The following is a 15,035-nucleotide window of genomic DNA, read 5'->3' on the forward strand; positions in this document are numbered from 1 at the left end:
GCCGCCGGGGCCAGCGCGCTGCGACCAGCGCATCACACTGATCCAAAGCCAGGAGCCAGGTACTTCTCCTGGTCTCCCATGGGGTGCAGGGCCCAAGTACTTGGGCCATCCTCCACTGCACTCCTGGGCCACAGCAGAGAGCTGGCCTGGAAGAGGGGCAACCGGGACAGAATTCGGCGCCCCGACTGGGACTAGAACCCGGTGTGCTGGCACCGCAAGGTGGAGGATTAGCCTAGTGAGCCTCGGCGCCGGCAGCAAGTTTTATAAGTAATAAAACTTACTTGTAATCATTTCAGTTTCTTAACACCCCACTGGAGGAAGCACCAAGAAATCCTGGCGTATTTCCTAAAACAGTGATAGACAAGCCCATTCTGGCCCTAGGAATAGCTGGTAAGTGTTTACTTAATGTTTAAATAGAAGTGTGAAATAAAATGAAACTAATGATAGCATTGTTGAAGAAGGAAGATAGTGTCCAGACCAGAGTTAACAATGGGCACAAGCAGTACGGGTGAGGCGAAGTGAGAGGCTCCAGGGCTACATCTGAGGGCTCTGAAGCAGAAAATGAGTCCCAACAGCAACCTCCAAGGAGAAAAACTAGGAAATAGTCAAGTGCCCAACGTACCCGAAGTCAGAACAGAGATGAGGAGGAGCAGCTCTGAAGACACAGAAAGCCTGGCTCCCAGATCCAAAGTAAAGAAACGGCCCAGAAAGAGCATTAAAAATGAAGCTTCGGAAGTTTCCCAAGAAAACAGAGATACAGCTTTAACGTAAGTTAAGGTTGCATTTCATGATTTTCACAGCAAATGTCTTCACTGAGTTTCTGATTTCTCTAGATTTTGAATTCTCTATGGAAGAGGAAAAGGATGCTGGAGATATAAAAGATGATTCTCTCTTAAAAACAAAAGGGAAACGTAAGAAACACATTTTAAAAGACAAAACAAGAGATTATACCATTGAGAGTACTATCAAAGAAAGCATGTAGCATTAATTCTATTGTTAGCCACTGAAACATTACATGTTGACTTATTTTTATTTTTTTAAAGGTGGAATCTTTTTTTTTAAAGATTTACTTATTTATTTGAAAGGCAGAGTTACAGAGAGGCAAAGGCAGAAGAGAGAGAGAGAGGTCTTCCATCTGCTAGTTCACTCCCCAAATAGCTGCAATGGCTGGAGCTGGGCTGATCCAAAGTCAGGAGCCAGGTACTTCCTCCATGTCTTCCACGTAGGTGCAGGGGCCCAAGGGCTTGGGCTATCTTCTGCTGTTCTCCAGGCCCTAGCAGAAAGCTGGATCCAAAGTGGCGCAGCCAGAACTCGAACCAGTGCCCATATGGGATTCTGGCCCTGCAGGCAGTGGCTTTACCCGCTACACCACAGTGCCAGCCCAACTTATTTTTATTGATGAATTTTCTACTTTGCTTCTTTTGTTTCTTTTCCTGGAACCCCCATTACTACATGTTGGACCTGCAAGTCTTCTCAATTTGTTTTTCTTACATCTTGCCTTCTGTTTTCCTTGTCTTTGGTCTTCTTGCTGTATTCTTTTTCAGATCTTTGTTGAACTTTATCTTCCAGTTCTTCTACTGAATTTTTCATTTCAGCAATTTTTTAGCTTTCAAGAGATATTTTTATTATCTGAATTTTTCTTTTTACAAAATAACATTTATATTTTCACAAAGGAAATCTTTTCTCTGATTACTCCTAGGATATTAATAATGGCTTTGCTGAGGTTTTCTTCTCCCTGTAGTATCTGTTTCCTCTGAGTTCCTTTCTTCTGTTTATCAGTTTGATCTTTTTCTTCTATGTTAGAGGTCCTCCTTCTATGGGATACCCAAATGGAGTTTCTAGCCCCTGGTTTTGGCCTGGCCCAGTACCAGCCATCTGGGTAGGGAACCAGCAGATGGAAGATCTTTCTCTCTCTCTCTCTCTCTCTCTCTCTCTCTGTCACTCTGCCTTTACAAAAAAATTAATCCCCTTAGAAAGGAGAGAAAGAAGTTATTTTTTGTGTTATGGATGCTTCAGAGCAATAAAATGAGAATTTTGTCAAGAGTTTTTCAGACTGGCCTTAATTAACTTTTTTTTTCAAGATTTATTTATTTATTTGAAAGTCAGAGTTACACAGAGAGAGCAGAGGCAGAGAAAGAGGTCTTCACTCCCCAATTGGCCACAACGGGCAGAGCTGCGCCGATCTGAAACCAAGAGCCAGGAGCCAGGAGCTTCCTCTGGGTCACCCACGTGGGTGCAGGGGCCCAAGGACTTGGGCCATCCTCTGTTGCTTTCCCAGTCCATAGCAGAGAGCTGGATTGGAAGTGGAGCAGCCAGGACTCGAACCCAGCGCCCAAAAGGGGTGCCGGCGCTGCAGGCAGCAGCTTTACCTGCGATGCCACAGTGCTGACCCCAGACATGTTTCTTGATTCTTAGTATGTGCACAATTCTGACCTAGTTAGTGGAACTCTACCTGTGAACAAGGCAGACACTGTCCATGCCTTCTTGGAACTGGTACTCTGGTAGAAGGGACAAGCATGAGGTAAGTATTTACAGCATGACTTGGTGTGGTGAGAATATAAATGAGGGATGCTTGCCTCTATCTCAGGTGTAATGCTTGAGCTGAGATCTGACAGAAGAGTAGAAGAAGTTAATTGGGAAAAGAACAAACATAGCAGGCCCGGAAAAGCCCAGCTGCCCTATATAATAGAAAGTGTAAACAACTCAGGTATTCCCTGATGGCCAGAGCCTCAAGGCAGAGAGAAAGAGACAAGACTGGGGCAGGAAGCAGCGTCCGCACTGTCATCATCTGTAATGCTCCCTCAGAGAGCAACTGGTGCAGAGATTGAGATGCCACTTGGGACTCTTATATCTGACACTGGAGTCCGTGGGTTCAAATTCTCCTTCTGTTTATGATCCAGCTTCCTACTAATGTGACCCTGGGAGGTAGCAGATGGTGGCTCAGGTACTTGGGTCCCTGCCACCCACTTGGGAGACCCCGCATTGATTGTTACAGGCATTCGGGGAGTGCACAAGGGGTTGGAAGGTCTCTCGCTCTCTTTCTGCCTTTCAAAAAAAAAAAAAAAAGAATTCCTTATAGTAGAAACACTTGGCAGGGAAATTTACTTACTTGCATAACAGACCATCCTGATTCAAAAGGATAACACATTTCAATTAGAACATCATATGACAAGTTTTCAAAAAGTATATAAGATATATATTAATAATTTTGACATTTATTAGAACACGAAATAGGTTTTCTAACTGGCAAACAAAAGCAGTATTTATTAAGAGTACCTGATACCATGTATTGTGTGACTTGGTAATGTATTTATACTCTCTCCCCAATGTTTTTGTTTTGTTTTAATCACAATTCAATGCTTAAAAGATAAAGCTTTTTTTTTTTTAACATTCATTGTTGCTCAATAGCTGAATGCATGTGCTGTCCTAGATCATGAGGTTAGTGGTGCTTATTTTAATATTAAATAAAAGGATTCATTTTCATTGAAGCAAACAGGGAATTAAGCTTACAACTTCAATTACCAATAATTAATTCCCCACACTGCAAGCCATGCAGTTTGCATTTAAACTCCCAATGCCCACAGGATAACAAAAATCTATTTTGATCACTTTTTATTTTCATCATTTAAGAAGTACATCTTATTTCAATTAGGCACGTACATTTCCAGATTATAAGAGAGAACAAATACTCCTTCTAAAAAGCCAGGGAGTTGGGGGTGGGGGAACCTTTTAAGTATGACAAAGAAATTTCTGAGATATTTTCTTTCTCTTGTTTTTATTGAAGGAGCACCTAATATCTTGTAGAATTAGCTACCTCATGTATATAAAGCTATTACTTACAAGCAGATGGATACTTTCCTCAAATTTATTTCTTTTTATTAAGCTATTTTTTTTCCTAGCTTTTTCAAAAGAAATTGAGCACATGATTTAAAACAAGGCAAAATTAAGTCCTGCTCCAGAGCTGACCCCCAACCCCGACCGCAGGCATGAGGATAAGACAGACTCTTAGCCGGCGCCGTGGCTCAATAGGCTAATCCCCCGCCTAGCGGCGCCGGCACACCGGGTTCTAGTCCCGGTCGGGGCGCCGGATTCTATCCCGGTTACCCCTCTTCCAGGCCAGCTCTCTGCTGTGGCCCAGGAGTGCAGTGGAGGATGGCCCAAGTACTTGGGCCCTGCACCCCATGGGAGACCAGGAGAAGCACCTGGCTCCTGCCTTCGGATCAGCGCGGTGCGACCGCCGGGGCGGCCATTGGAGGGTGAACCAACGGCAAAGGAAGACCTTTCTCTCTGTCTCTCTCTCTCACTGCCCACTCTGCCTGTAAAGACAGACTCTTCAGACAGGGAAGCTTGCCCCGGAGATGGATACGAGACACTGAGCTCACCAGGATGTCCACATTCTTTTGACCAATTCTGAGAAACAGCAAGAAATCGCCAGGTGTCACCGGAGCAGAGACACAGTCAGAGCTGGAATTCTTAGAAATCATGAGCGGCTTAGAATCAGGTTTCACAGGAAGCAGACAGACCTGTGTGATATACAGAAAATAGGTTTTTTTTTAAAAGCTTTTTTGTTTTTTGTTTGTTTTTGTGTTTTTATTGATTGAAATGTGGAGAAACAGAGAGAGAGAGATCTTCTATCCGCTGGTTCACTCCCTAAGTGGCCATAGCAGCCATGGTTGGGCCAGGAGGCAGCCAGGAAGTTGGAACTCCATCCAGGTCTCCCATGTGGGTGGCAAGGGGCCCAAGTAGTTGGGCCATCTTCTCTGCTTTCCTAGGCACATTAGCAGGGAGCTAGATGGGAAGTGGAGCAGCCAGAACTCTAACCAATACTCTGATAAGGGATGCCAGCATCACAGATGGTGGCCTAACCTTCTGAGGCACAATTCCAGTGCCAAAAGAAATTCTAACATTCATCATTCAAGTTTTATTAAGAATTAAGTGACTTCTAACCTATAAGTGTTAACTTTGCACCCAATAAAATTCATCATTCATAAGAGAATTGAACATGTTAAAGTTCATTTAAAAGAAACCATAAATTTACTGGAATTAGCTTCCACACTTGGCTTTCAGGAAAAAGAAAGCAACCATTTTTTAAAAAGAATGCATTATCAGTCATTTAATAAAAAGCAATAGCCACAGAGGCAGCTTCTAAGGTCAGTATATCTTCATTTCAATCTTCAATCCACCGCTCTACAATATCCAAACATGTCCAGAATCTTTTTTTTAAAGATCTATTTATTTATTTGAAAGTCAGAGTTACACAGAAAAGGAAAGGCAGAGAGAGAGAGAGGTCTTCCATCTGCTGGTTCACTCCCCAATTGGCCGCAACAACTGGAGCTGTGCCGATCCGAAGCCAGGAGCTTCTTCTGGGTCTCCCATACAGGTGCAGGGTCCCAAGGACTTGGGCCATCTTCTACTGCTTTGCCAGGACATGGCAGGGAGCTGGATTGGAAGTGCAGCAGCCAGGACTCGAACCGGAGCCCATATGGGATGTGGGCACTGTAGGCGGTGGCTTTACTTTCTACGCCACAGCGCCAGTCCCATCCAGAATTTTGACCCTGGTCTCCTACAAGATCTTTAACATGGTCATGATGATGTAGGCAGGAAGATAGGATAAAATTGATTATATTTGTGAGCTGGAAGACCATGCCTTCATCATGCCCCCTGTGTGATCCCCTACCCCTACCTGACCCCACCTGTATACCTACCTACCAATCAGGCTACATAACCACTCCCCTTTGGAGGTGGATAAAAGGCCTGGAACACGGTGGGCCCTGCCTTTTCCCCCTTATTTTCCCTGGCTGCCCTGGATCCCCTTGTTGCCCTGTGCCATCGGGGTGCGTGGCCTTCAGGCCACCCACTCTCTTCTGCCGTCGCTTTGCTGCCCGTGATAAGCTGCTAGTAGCTGCTCATAACTAAACGCTTGCTGCACATGTCTCGGCCTGCGCTTTGCTTGGCGTGGCCCCAACTTAATTTCCAGAGTTCCCTTTCTCCTTTAGATAGAGCCCTCATTCTCCTATGCATTTCTCTCACTGAATAAAAAGCTTAAAAACTTACCATGTTGTCTGGTCTATTTGAGCCAGTATTCAGAATTCTCTGAATTTGTGGCAAGAACCCACACAGCTTATTAATTTCAGAAAAATTAATAAGCAGATTGGTTTCATAAACATACTTAGGAAAAATAGGAAGAAATCAGATTGAGTGTGTTATATTAATACTTCCCTTTATTAGAAAACAAACCAATACTAACCAATATCTTTAAATGATTCTGTTAGCGGTTGGGAGGGAGGTTATGGAGGGGAAAAGCCGCTATAGTCCAAAAGTTGTACTTTGGAAATTTATATTTATTAAATAAAAGTTGAAAAAATGTTTCTATTAACAAGTGTTGAGGTAAGAAGTATTTTCTGCCTAAGTGAATCTTAATGATTAAAAATTATAATAGTGATTCAACCTATCATTAAAGCATTCTGATGAGTCAATCCACTTTTCCCCATATTAAGTAAAAATTCATACAACATTAAAAAAGAGATCGAACTAGGTAATGCAATTCAACTGTAAGTTTCCAAATGCAGGAAGAAAAAGAAAGCCTTTGGTGATACAGGTATGAAAACAATGAAACAAAAACAGATTCCATGCTCCCAAAGGCCAAGGGCCACGTCAACCAAAATTCAGACACAGGAACCCACCCACTACTAACCCTACAGTACGTGACTGATGCATCATTGTTAGCATAGCCAAACACCTCCACTGCAAGAAATCAACTCTAAATAATAGAGTGATGAATTCTCTTAAGAAAAACTTTATAGAAAGCATTATTTTCTTTTTTTGATGCTGAGTTTTTCTGTTTTTTTAATGAACCACTCTGATAAAAGAAAAAAAGACTTGTTTTGCTTGGGAATTAAGAGCAACTGTGTGACATTCATTCCTTCGTTTCTTGCTTCAAATCTTTTTATTTATTTATTTTTAAGATTTTATGTATTGGCCGGTGCTGCAGCTCACTAGGCTAATCCTCCGCCTGCGGCGCCGGCACCCTGGGTTCTAGTCCCGGTCAGGGTGCCGGATTCTGTCCCCGTTGCTCCTCTTCTAGTCCAGCTCTCTGCTGTGGCCTGGGAAGGCAGTGGAGGATGGCCCAGGTTCTTGGGCCTTGTACCCGCATGGGAGACCAGGAGGAAGCACCTGGCTCCTGGCTTCGGATCAGCGCAGCGCGCTGGCCATAGCAGCCATTTGGAGAGTGAACCAATGGAAGGAAGACCTTTCTCTCTCTCTCACTGTCTAACTCTGTCTGTCAAAAAAAAAAAAAAAAAAGATTTTATTTATTTATTTGAGAGGTAGAGTTACAGACAGTGAGAGGGAGAGACAGAAGTTCACTCCCCAGATGGCCACAACAGCCGGAGCTGCGCCAATCCGAAGCCAGGAGCCAGGAGCTTCTTTCTGGTCTCCCACATGGGTGCCGGGGTCCAAGGACTTGGGCCATCTTCTACTGCTTTCTCGGGCCGTAGCAGAGAGCTGGATTGAAACTGGAGCAGCCAGGCCCTGAACCGGCGTCCATATGGGATGCTGGCACCGCAGGCTGAAGATTAACCCACTGTGCCACGGCACTGGCCCCATTGCTTCAAATCTTTTCAAGGTCATGTCTTCAACAATAAAGATAAGTCATTCGTTAAGACTTTATTGGTGCTGTGTTCTAGTCCTGGTTGCTCCTCTTCCAGTCCATCTCTCTGCCGTGGCCCGGGAGGGCAGTGGAGGATGGCCCAAGTGCTTGGGCCCTGCACCTGCATGGGAGACCAGGAGAAGCACCTGGCTCCTGGCTTCAGATTGGCACAGTGCCGGCCATGGCAGCCATTTGGGGAATGAACCAACGGAAGGAAGAACTTTCTGTCTGTCTCTCACTATCTATAACTCTACCTGTCAAATAATAATAATAATAATAATAATAAAAGACTATTACCTTCTTTCTCCATACTGTCTGTTAGATGTGTTGTCTCTCTCTTTTTTTTTTAAAGATTTATTTTATTTATTTGAAAGTCATAGTTACACAGAGAGAGAGAGGAGAGGCAGAGAGAGAGAGGTCTTCCTGATGGTTCACTCCCCAATTGGCCGCAACGGCCGGAGCTGCGCTGATCAGGAGCCAGGAGCTTCTTCCGTGTCTCCCACGTGGGTGCAGGGGCCCAAGGACTTGGGCCATCTTCTACTGTTTTCCCAGGCCATAGCAGAGAGCTGGATTGGAAATGGAGCAGCCGGGTCTTGAACCAGCGCCCATATGGGATGATGGTGCTTCAGGCCAGGGTGTCAACCTGCTGTGCCATAGCGCTGGCCCCGTCTCTTACTTCATTTAAGGCTTTGACTCACTGTCAAAGCAGATAAGCAGATTCTACTCAGGCATTGTACAGATATAAATTTCCAAGAACAATGGATATTATTGGCCCAAAATATCCCTACTAGACCACACCACACAGCTCTGAGACCCACCCCTTTGTTATAGATAGCCAAGGGGGACAAAGAGAAGAGTGAGGTTTGCTTGGAGAGATAGGCCAACTACAGGAAGTCTGGGACAAGGAGCAGCTAAACTGCAGCTGGATTTTGCTGTTACCAGCTGTTGCTGCTTGGGAAGAGGGGAAGCAACGCTTGTACTCACTTTCCGAGGTTCTGTGAATGGCAGACTCCTGCAGGCAGCAGCATTCCACTAACTAAAAACATCCAAGAGGACTCAAACAGACTGGAGTGGAAAGCCACTGAGATCGACGACATTTCCCATGTGGAACAGAAGCTGTCCCCGAGGTTGTGGCCACTGCCTGTCACTCCGGCATGTTTGAGTTGTTTTTCCACTAGAGGTGTTGATTTCACACTCCTCTGTGCTCCATGTGAGCAAATTACGTTGTTGGGGTGACCTCCTAGTTAAGGGACAGACTTTGCAAGAGGGAGAAGTTGATTACTTTGCAAGGCAATGAACCTCTGCTTGAGCCCTCACTAGGTCAAGCTTAATTGAAGTAACTGGATATTTAACATTTTTCTCCATTTATTAGTAAAAACTTGAAAATGAAAATGAATTTGATTATGAATTTAAAAAATACAATTAATATTCACTTGTTTCCAAAAATGCATCCAATTTTGCAGTTTTTTATTTTCTTTTAAGCATCACAATTTCCTACGTTGCTGGCATTTTGGGGAGACTGAAGAACAAATCAAATAGTAAGGACATCAGATTCCTTGTTGGAATTTTGAGTAAGTCGATGGTTTATGAATTTCAGTGTTTCTTTAAGTGGTGTATAGGTTGCTTCCTCACATGTCTCCTCTACCCTCTGACTGTTTCTCTGTTACTCTTTACCTGGCCTAGCTTTTTTCTTGAATTTCAGTGAATCAACGCTAAGCAATGAAAGTCTAGAGCAGTCACATGACTTGCTCATTATTGCACAGCTAATCAACATAACTGAGTCAAGTGTATACCACTTACTTGCAAGTTTAGCATTATTTTCCAATATCAAGCTTCTTCCGAGACTATAAATCATGTGACAGTTAAGAGGAATTTACCTCTACCTTAAACAGTAATTTAAAAAATAATGTGCTTAGCTTAATAGATGATAGGTTTTCTTGGCATTATTCCTTCCTTTTTTCCCCCTTTTTTGATGAACAGCACTCCCTATTAAAGGGTTAAGAAATAGTCTCTTAAATTTGCAACAAACCTGATGATAGGACCAAAAAGTAAGACTTAGGAAGAACAAGGGATGACCTAGGGGTCTTCAAGGATTCAAAAAGTTAAGAGGAGGAGGATTTATTCCTCTCCATTTTCAAAAAGAAGAACTCTGAAGTCAATGGTTTCTAATGATAGCTGCAATAAAATCTGACATTTTATTTTTTAAAAACTACTTATGTTCAGCTACAGGAATGCAGGGAATTAAGTTTAAGAAAGAATGCCTTAGAAACCGTCTGTCTTGTGTTGGAGAGAAAGTGGTCTAGACTGATGGGACAATGCACAAATATTGCACTATTCCTAATACCTAGAAGGTGTGATGATGCATGGTTTTCACATATGATGGAAAGGAGGCATTTTAGGGCCATCACTGAGGCACAGTGGGCAGTACCAGCATCCAGTGTGGGCACCAGCTCAATTCTCTGCTGCTCCACTTCCTGTCCAGCTCTGCTAATGCACCTGGGAAAGCAGTAGGTGGCCCAAGTCCTTGGGCCCCAGCACCTACATGAGAGACCCTGAAGAAGCTCCTGCCTCCTGTCTTCAGCCTGGCCCACTCCCAGCTGTTGCAGCCATTTGAGGAGTGAACCAGCAGATGGAAGATCTCCGTCTCTCTGTCTCTCCTTCTTTCTCTTTCTCTGTAACTCTGCCTTTCAAATAAATAAATCAATTTTTTTTTTAAAGGAGACATTTCAGAGACAAACAGAGCAGATAAGAGTAGGTGCATTTTGTTGTCCTCTGCAAAGTAACATCTGAGATGCCTCACTGTGTGGCAAACTATGGTGTTAGCTCTTTATTTTGAGTTAGATAAAGTCATAGATCATATACCATTAGCTCTTATTACAATGGAGATCCAAAGAGAGGCCAGCACTGTGGCGCTGTGGGTTAACACCCTGGCCTGAAGTGCCGGCATCCCATATGAACACCGGTTCGAGACCCAGCTGTTCCACTTCCTGTCCAGCTCTCTGCTGTGGCCTGGGAAAGCAGTAGAAGATGGCCCAACTTCTTGGGCCCCTGCACCAACGTGGGATACCAGGAAGAAGCTCCTGACTCGTGGCTTCAGATCAGCACAGCTCCAGCCGTTGCAGCCATCTGGGGAGTGAACCATCAGATGGAAGACCTCTCTCTCTCTCTCTGCCTCTCCTCTCTCTGTGTAACTCTTTCAAGTAAATAAATAAATATCTTTAAAAAAAAAAAAAACAATGGAGATCCAAAGAGATCAAATTTAAAACTTACTGAGGTCATAAAACTAGTTAACAACTGAGCACAAGCTTCAATTCTGATCTTGTCTCCTTACTCCAGAATTATTCTCACTTTATATCTACTGTGCTGACATATTAGTCATTCCAGCCTTTAAGATTGTTTCTCCATTCTCTGGTAGTCAAAAGAGTGGCCCCCAAAAATGTGCGGGGGCCCTAATCTCTGGAACCTATGAATAAGTTTCATTACAGGCTCGAGAGGAATTAAGGTTGCAGATGGAACTGAGGTTATTGATTAGCTGACCCAAAAAGAGGGGGTTATTCTGTATCACTGAAGTAGGTACAACATAATCCCAAAGGTCCAAACATGGAAGAAGGAGAGGGAAGAGTAAGCATCAGATTGCTGTAATGTCAGAAGGCTGTTGTTGGCTGTGAGGATAGAAGGGTGCCACCAGCCGAGGAACGTGGGCAGCCTCTCAGAAGGAGGAAACGCAAGACAGTGAATTCTCCCCAAAGCTCCCAGAAAGTAAGTGCCCTGCCAGTGCTTTGATTTTGGCGCAGGGAGACTCATTCTGAACTTCTGACCTCTGGCATTGTAAGATAACAAATTTGTGTCATTGAAATCACTGAATTTGTGGGAATATTTTACAGCATAATAGAGAACGAATACACATTCTAAAAAGAATTTCAAATTAAAACTCAACAACACTCTATTATTATACATGAAGTTATTCACAAAAATGCCATTAATTCTTTTGAGGCTTGATCTTTACCAAATAGTAACAAGTAACAGCGAATATTCAAGGATAATACCTAATACATACCAAGGACTATTCTAGATGTTAGCTATGTTACTATATTTCAACCTTGCGAGAGCATTGTGAGATGGACAGTTACTATCCCCACTTTACTGAGAAGACAGGCACAGAGGAGTCATGCAGCCTGCCCAAGATCACAAAGCTGGAAGGCCACTGAGCAGGAATTGAACCTAGATGGTCACTCTGCAGTCTGCACTACGATGCTAATGTGCTTCTCTCAGATGGTAGTGCCTGCACAGATAGCTTCCTTACCAAGAGCAGACATACATGGTTTTGTCTTTGATCCAAGAGCTAAGCATAATTGCTTCTAGAGATACATTTTTTCCTAGCTCATAAATTTTCCTTTGAGACAGTATTAATTATTTTTGTAAGCTTACAATATGGCTTGTTAAACTTTTTTCCTCTCCTTAGCACTGAAATGGTTTTTATTTGTTAATCACCAATAACTTCATAATCTGGCAGAGATCAATCATTCAAGAACTGATTAATGTGGCTGTGATTTACCAGCTCAATCATCTTTCTTGCCTTTTGCCTCTTGCTTAATTCAGATCAGATCACACTTCTCCGTCTACCAGGCTACAGATTGTGAAGGCAGAGGAGGTAAAAGTAAACAGGAGTCAGCACTGTGGCTAGGCGGGTAAAGCCGTTGCCTGCAGTGCCGGCATCCCATATGGACACCAGTTCGAGACCCAGCTGCTCCACTTCCTGTCCAGCTCTCTGCTTTGGCCTGGGAAAGCAGTAGAAGATGGCCCAACTCCTTGGGCCCCTGCACCCACGTGGGAGACCCAGAGGAAGTTCCTGGCTCCTGGCTTTGGATCGGCGCAGCTCCAGCCATTGCAGCCATCTGGGGAATGAACCAGTGGATGGAAGACCTTTCTCTCTCTCTCTCTCTGCCTCTCCTTCTTTCTCTGTGTAACTGACCTTCAAGTAAAATAAAAATAAATCTTAAAAAAAAAGTAAAACCTACAGACATAGCTGCTTCTTAACAACAGTGCTGACAGAAGAAAGGATTTGGCTAGTGTTGCCTACCATGGATTTTTTTTTTCCACTTTATTTTCAGATGAAGCTTAAGTTCTTTGTATGATGTTTTATATTTACACACCATTTTCTTTTTCCCCCCAAGATTTATTTATTTATTTGAAAGTCAGAATTACACAGAGAAAGGAGAGGCAGAGAGAGAGAGAGAGAGAGAGAGAGAGAGAGAGGTCTTCCATCCGATGGTTTACTCCCCAATTGGCCGCAATGGCCGGAGCTGCGCCGATCCGAAGCCAGGAGCCAGGAGCTTCTTCCTGGTCTCCCATGTGGGTGCAGGGGCCCAAGGACTTGGGCCATCTTCTACTGCTTTCCCAGGCCATAGCAGAGAGCTGGATTGGAAGTGGAGCAGCCGGGTTTCGAACCGGTGCCCATATGGGATGTTGGGGCTTCAGCTCAGGGTGTTAACCCACTGTGCCACAGCACTGGCCCCCTACACACCGTTTTCTTTTACATCTTTATTTCTTTTTTGTTAGAGATTTATTTATTTATTTGAAAAGCAGAGTTACAGAGAGAGGGAGAGGAAGAGAGAGAGAGAGAGAGAGAGAGAGAGAGGTCTTCCCTTCGCTGGTTCACTCCCCAGATGGCTGCAACAGTCAAAGCTAGGCCAATCCGAAGCCAGGAGCCAGGAGCTTCTTCCAGGTCACCCATATGGGTGCAGGGGTCCAAAGACTTGGGCTATCTTCTACTGTTTTCCCTGTCCATAGCAGAGAGCTGGATCAGAAGTGGAGCAGCCAGGTCTCAAACCAGTGTCCATATGGAATGCTGGCATTGCAGGCGGCAGCCTTAGCCGGTACACCACAGTGCCAGCTCCTACATTTTTATTTCTAACATGGCCTTTTCAGATTTATTAATTTGATTCCTTTATGCTTGGCCATATTCTCCTTTATCACAGATGGTTATGAATTGGTTTTAATCATTGTGTTAGTCAATCTTTGTTACTATTACTGAACACCTGAGACAAGCTTACTTTATAAAGGAAAGAGATTAGTTTGGCTCATAGTTCTGGAGGTTCACAGTCCAAGATTGGGTGGGCCCCATTGCTTCAGCCTTGGGTGGTTGTGGCCTTCTCTCTGAAAGAGTCCTGAAGTGGACATTACATAGCAAAAGACAGGGAGTGTGCATGTCTGCCTATGTCTATGTGGTCTTTTATAGAGTCACCAGGATTCAGCCATGGGGGCTTTCCCCTCTGATCTAATCCCAGTCAATCCACTTCCACAAAGCCCCACCTCCAAACTTCATAACTGCGTTATGTTTCCACCTCTTAGTGCCGTTAGCATAAGGCTTGGGGGACTAAACCCCTGAGTTTGGGGAAACAAAAATTCAAACCATAGGAATTCTATACTCTTTTTGATCTTTAGACTCACAAAACCAAAATAAAGTCAAAATCAGTTTGTCGTTCTTCAAGAATTCCTTTCACTTTTAAATGTACTTCACTATGTGATAGCCTGGCGTGGAAATAGAGCATCAGTGACTGATGGCTAGGTGGGAACTGTCCACAGCTTTTCCGGAAAGGGTTTTGAGGAAGAGTTGGGACCCTGTGGGAAAGAATTGAGTGGTCTCTGCAGATGGAGTCGCTCACTAGCAGATGCAGATGTGTGTTTTGGAGGCGAGCTGGGCATTGCAACTGCTGTATACTGCGGTCCCTGCTGCAGGGAGCCAGATGCTGCTTCCCCTACCAAGCACCTGTGCAGAGGAACTTGGGTACTGTGGCACCACCCGTTTCAACATTCCCAATTTTATGAATCTTCAGCGTTTTCAAAAAAGAATAAATCAGTGAAGCTACAATCCAACATTCAGAAGATTTGTGTGACTCTTTAAAATATACCATACAATGAATGGAACCAGGATTAAATTAAACAGTTTTGAAGGACTGTTAGATAATGCAGAAGATCATTAAGAGCTGGTTTAAATTATTTTCATTAGAAAAAATAGCAGTAGCTTCCTTGTTATTTGTAAATAAGGTGACTTAAAAATTCACCCTATGCAATCCTCACCTAAAGCAATGATGTAGACATTTTTTGGAAAGATTTATTTCTATTTGAAAAGCATAATGACTGAGGAAGAGAGAGGGAAAGAGAAGTATCTTCCATCTTCTGATTCACTCCTCAGATGAGGCACAAACCAAGACTGGGCCATGATGAAGCCAGGAATCAGGAGCTCCATATGGGTTTCCCATGTGGGTGGCAGAGATCCAGTACTTGAACCGTCACCTTTTGCCTCTCAGGGAGCACATTAGTAGGAAGCTGGAATCAGAAGCGGAACTGAGACTCCAACTCTGACGTGGAATGCAGGTGTCCCAAG

The 15,035-nt window shown here is 43.8% G+C and overlaps 1 long non-coding RNA gene across 6 annotated transcripts in view; it reads left to right on the forward strand.

The window, feature by feature from the left end:
- LOC127483281 (uncharacterized) overlaps positions 1-15,035 on the forward strand; it is a 54,522-nt gene that overhangs the window by 27,287 nt on the left and 12,200 nt on the right. For 3 of the 6 annotated variants that reach the window (XR_011378313.1, XR_011378315.1, XR_011378312.1), the window contains one exon: positions 297-15,034. This is a non-coding gene — a long non-coding RNA (uncharacterized lncRNA). The remainder of the gene's footprint in view (positions 1-296; position 15,035) is intronic. The other 3 variants (XR_011378314.1, XR_007917356.2, XR_011378311.1) reach the window with 1 other exon arrangement.

Source organism: Oryctolagus cuniculus, chromosome 8 (assembly GCF_964237555.1).
Source record: "Oryctolagus cuniculus chromosome 8, mOryCun1.1, whole genome shotgun sequence".
NCBI classification, from domain to species: domain Eukaryota; kingdom Metazoa; phylum Chordata; class Mammalia; order Lagomorpha; family Leporidae; genus Oryctolagus; species Oryctolagus cuniculus.